Genomic DNA, 5,270 nt, shown 5'->3' with positions numbered 1-5,270 from the left:
AATTTCCCTATAAGCATATAGTAAAAACTTAAAAAATTTTCTCTTAAAGAACCCAAAGAGCTAGTGCTAAGATATTTAGCATGAAACATGTTCTAATGGATGTCTACCAAGTTTGTTCAAATAAAAGCCCTGGGGTCAAATTTGGCCCCGCCCCAGGGGGTCATTGATTTTCCTTATATGCATATAGTAAAAACTTAAAAATCTTCTTTTAAAGAACTCAAAGAGCTAGAGCTAAGATATTTAGCATGAAATATGTTCTAATGGGTGTCTACAAAGTTTGTTCAAATAAAAGCCCTGGGGTCAAAATTGGCCCGCCCGGGGGGTCATTGATTTTCCTTATATGTGTATAGCAAAAACTTTAAAAAAATCTTCTTAGAAAAAACCCAGATAGCTAGAGTTTAGATATTAAGCATGAAACATCTTCTAGTGAGTGTCTACAAAGTTTGTTCAAATAAAAGCCCTGGGGTCAAAATTGGCACTGCCCTGGGGGTCATTGATTTTCCTTATATGTGTAGAGCAAAAACTTAAAAAAATCTTCTTTGAAAAACCCCAAATAGCTAGAGTTTAGATATTAAACATGAAACATCTTCTAGTGAGTGTCTACAAAGTTTGTTCAAATAAAAGCCCTGGGGGTCAAATCTGGCCCTGCGTCAGAGGTGTCATTGTTTTTAATTATATGTTTATAGTAAAAACTTAAAAAATCTTCTTTTAAAAAACCCAATGAGCTAGAGGTAAGATGTTTAATATGAAACATCTTCTAGTGAGTGTCTACCAAGTTTGTTCAAATAAAAGCCCTTGGGTTAAAATTGGCCCTGCCGGGGGGTGCAAAGGTCATTGTTTTACATTATTTGTGTGTAGTAAAAACTTAACATCATGAAACATCTTCTAATATGTGGCTTCCAAGTTTGTTCAAATAAAAGACCTGGGGTTTAAAATGGCCCCTCTCTGGGGGCCTATATACAGGTGAGCCACCTTAGGGCCATCATGGCCCTCTTGTTCTTTTTACCATTTTTTATTAATCTCTCAGATCCCTAATGGAAGGAAAAAGTGTTTCATTTGAATAATATAATTATTGTAGGTATTTATTTACTAAATAATGCCAAATTTAATAGCAAATATGATACCAGGTATTTTCAAAGTTTAATAAAATAAAAACTACACGGTAAAAGTATTTTATATTTTGCAAAACCATCCAATATACATTTAAGAAAGTTTAGGCAACCTTTGAAATCAGCCCCTCATTGTGAAAAATTTTAGGGATATTTAAATACGGCTTTTAACATAGGGAAATGGTCAAATAAGTGTTAAAAGTGGGTGGGGTAGGGTTACATTTTTATACATATTAAAAACATTTTGTATAAAAACATTAATTTTGCCCTTTTGATTTGTTACCTAAATGTCATTGTTTGTTTCTTAACAATGAGCAATTGGAAAACATTTTTCATAATGATGATATTATAGATTATTTAGAGTTTCCTCATTACTGACAAAAAGCCCTTCTAATGGCAAAGTTTTAGTTCAGAAAAATGTCCATAACTCATAAACCACACGGTAAATTTTGCATACAGGTGACATTTAAGGCATATAAATGTCCTATGATGTCAATTTTACAATTCCTTATAGTGCCCATGAGGGGTGTTTTACCTTAAGACAATGATCAAGCACATTGAGAGGAAGTGCAGTGCACAAGAACCATAACTCCATCTTGACTAATTACAGAGTTATTGCCCTTTGTTACTTTTCCTTGTCCGGAGCATAACTTGAAAACTACTAGTTGGAATTCAATACAACTTCATACAATCATCAAGCACATTAAGAGGAAGTGCAGTGCACAAGAACCATAACTCTGTCTAGAGTAATTATTGAGTTACTGCCCTTTGTTACTTTTCCATTGCTTTTTTCTTGTCCAGAGCATAACTTGAAAAGTACTATTTGGAATTCAATACAATTTCATACAATGGTCAAGTATATTGAGAGGAAGCGCAGTGCACAGAAACCATAACTCTTTCTTGACTCATTTAAGAGTTTTTGCCCTTTGTTACTTTTTAATGTCCAGTGCATAACTTGAAAATTAATGTTTGGAATTCAATGAAACTTCATACAATGGTCAAGGGCAGTGAGATGAAGTGCAGTGCAGAAGAAGCATAACTCTATTTTGACTCATTACAGTTATTGCCCTTTGTTACTTTTTTGTCCAGTGCATAACTTGAAAACTAGTAGTTGGAATTCAATACAACTTCATACAATGGTCAAGCGCAATGAGAGGAAGTGCAGTGTACAATAACCATAACTCCATCTTCAGTATTTGTAGAGTTATTGCCCTTTGTTCCTTTTCCTTGTCCAGTGCATTACTTAAAACTAATGTTTAGAATTCAATGCAACTTCAAACAATGATCAAGCGCAATGAGAGGAAGTGCTGTGCTCAAGAAGCGTAACTCTTTCTGGATTTATTACAGAGTAATTCAATAAAACTTCATCAATGGTCAACCATATTTTATGGAAATGCAACATACAAAAACCACAACTATCTTTAATTGCCCACAACCTTAACTCTATTTTAGTTCTTTTGCAAGGTATTCTGCTACTTAAGTAACTTCCTCATTTCCGAAGTAGTCTTGCGGGGGTATTAATCTCATTTAGTGATAGTTCTAGTTATATATTGTTGTTTATTTGTAAACATTTCAGAAGGAGTTTCGAGACCATTTCTTAAACATTACACGTATTATGGACTGTGTGGGTTGTGATAAATGTAAACTTTGGGGGAAACTGCAGGTAAAACAAAAACACTTTAGTATTTATTTTTAGCTTCACTTTTTGTGACAGACACACCCTCAGGTTTATATGCAACTATGCAATGGCAACAGATGAAATTTGAAAACAATTTATAATGTATAATGTAATGTGTGAACTAAAAAAAGATTTAATCATATAAAGCACCCACATTATGTTGGGATATATTGAAAGCATTCATCTTTATACCCAAAAAAGTTGTAAGGAGGGAAGACTGAAATCAGCTTGCCCATTCAGCCATCCAGTTGTTTTTCCTTGTCCGCCCAATAACTTAAGATTCCTTTGACCCTCAGTCTTCATATTTGGAATTTAAATTGGTCATGATTAGAAGATGATCCCTATTGATTTTGATGTCAAAGGTCAAGGTCACAGGGGCCTTGACTTAAAAAAGCTTTTCCGCCCAATAACTTAAGATTTCTTTGACCCACAGTCTTCATACTTGGCATGGAGGTTGGCCATGACCATTAGATGACCCCTATTGATTTTGAGGTCACTGGGTCAAAGGTCAAGGTCACAGGGGCCTTGAATAAAAAAAGTTTTTCAGCCCAATAACTTAAGATTCCTTTGACCCACAGTCTTCATATTTTGTATTGAGTTTGGTCTTGATTAGTAGATGACCCCTATTGATTTTGAGGTCACCAAGTCAAAGATCAAGGTCACAGGACCTTTGACTAAAAAAGCTTGTCCAACCCAATAAGTTAAGATTCCTTTTACTCACAGTCTTCATATTTGGCATGGAGGTTAGTCATGATTAGTAGATGACCCTTATTGATTTTGAGTACACCAGGTCAAAGGTCAATGTCACAGGGACCTTGACTTCAAAAGTTTGTCAGCCCAATAACTTAAGAAACCTTTGACCCACAGCCTTCATATTTGGCATTGAGGTTGATCATGACCATTAGGTGACTCCATTGATTTTGAAGTCACTGGGTTAAAGGTCAAGGTTACAGGGGCCTTGACTAAAAAAGCTTGTCCACTAAATTGCTACAGAATGCTTTAGTCAACAGCTTTCCTTTTTAGCTCACCTGAGCAATGCTCAGGGTGAGCTATTGTGATCGCCCTGTGTCCGTCGTCGTGCGTCGTGCGTCGTCAACTTTTCACGTAAACAACATCTCCTCTGAAACCAATGACTGCACATCAACCAAACTTTACAGAAATGATCCTTGGGTGGTCCCCTTTCAAAGTTGTTCAAATGGTTCCGGTCTGTTGCATATGTAGGTCACAGGGCCAGAAAAGGATTTCAAAAAACACAAAATTAAAAAATCTTCTTGTCTGAAAGTACATGGGATAGAGCTTTGATTTTTGGTATATGGTATCATCTATGGGTCCTCTACCAAAGTTGTTCAAATTTTGTCCCTAGTGTCAAAATTGGCCCCGCCCCGGGGGGTCATAGGTTTTTCCTTATATGTCTATAGGTAAATCTAAAAAAATCTTCTTCTCTGATTTGGCAAAGGCTACAGATTAGATATTTGGCATGAAACATTGTGTAGTAGACCTCTATCAAGATTGTTCAAATAATGGCCCTAGGGTCAAAATTGGCCCCGCCCTGGGGGGTCATTGATTTTCATTACATACATATAGTGAAAACTTGAAAAATCTTCTGGTCTGAAACTAAATGGCCTAGAGCTTTGATTTTTGGTATATGGTATCATCTATGGGTCCTCTACCAAAGTTGTTCAAAATTTGTCCCTAGTGTCAAAATTGGCCCCTCCCCAGGGGGTCATAGGTTTTTCTAATATGTATATAGTAAAACATAAAAAAATCTTCTTCTCTGAATTGGCAAAGGCTACAGGTTTAAGATATTTGGCATGAAACATTGTGTGGTAGACCTCTACCAAGATTGTTCAAATAATGGCCCTCGGGTCAAAATTGGCCCCGCCCTCAGGGGTCATTGATTTTCATTATATACATATAGTGAAAACTTGAAAAATCTTCTGGTCTGAAAGTAAATGGCCTAGAGCTTTGATATTTGGTCTATGGTATCATCTATAGGTCCAAAACCAAAGTTGTTCAAATTTTGTTCCTAGAATTAAAATCGGCCCCGCCCTGGGGGTCATTGATTTTACCTATATGTATATAGTAAAAACTTAAAAAAACTTCTTTTAAAGAACCCATAGAGCTAGAGCTAAGATATTTAGCATGAAACATTTTCAAATGGGTGTCTACCAAGTTTGTTCAAATAAAAGCCCTGGGGTCAAAATTGGCCCCGCCCCAGGGGGTCATTGATTTTCCCTATATGCATATAGTAAAAACTTAAAAAAATTTCTTTTAAAGAATGCAAAGAGCTAGAGCTAGTGTTGTGCAGCAGAAAAATGATAAAATTCTTTAAAAAAAATAAATGAATAAATATGCATGATGATTTTCTTTTAAACAAAAATATTTATAAATATAATCATTTTCTAAAAGGTCAAATTTTCAGAACAATGTGTGAAATTTCAAATATGTTAAGTTACAAATATTATATGTTTTAATAACAGATG

The 5,270-nt window shown here is 35.3% G+C and overlaps 1 long non-coding RNA gene across 1 annotated transcript in view; it reads left to right on the top strand.

The window, feature by feature from the left end:
* Positions 1-2,642: 2,642 nt before the first annotated feature.
* Positions 2,643-5,270, top strand: part of LOC132712815 (uncharacterized) — a 23,032-nt gene continuing 20,404 nt past the window's right edge. The window contains exon 1 of the long non-coding RNA XR_009623361.1: positions 2,643-2,772. This is a non-coding gene — a long non-coding RNA (uncharacterized LOC132712815). The remainder of the gene's footprint in view (positions 2,773-5,270) is intronic.

The sequence above is a fragment of the Ruditapes philippinarum genome, unplaced genomic scaffold (genome assembly GCF_026571515.1).
Source record: "Ruditapes philippinarum isolate M1 unplaced genomic scaffold, ASM2657151v2 ctg106_1_1_1_1, whole genome shotgun sequence".
Lineage (NCBI taxonomy): Eukaryota > Metazoa > Mollusca > Bivalvia > Venerida > Veneridae > Ruditapes > Ruditapes philippinarum.
The sequence above is the reverse complement of the archived record's forward strand: the minus strand, read 5'-3'. Positions and strand labels throughout refer to the sequence as shown.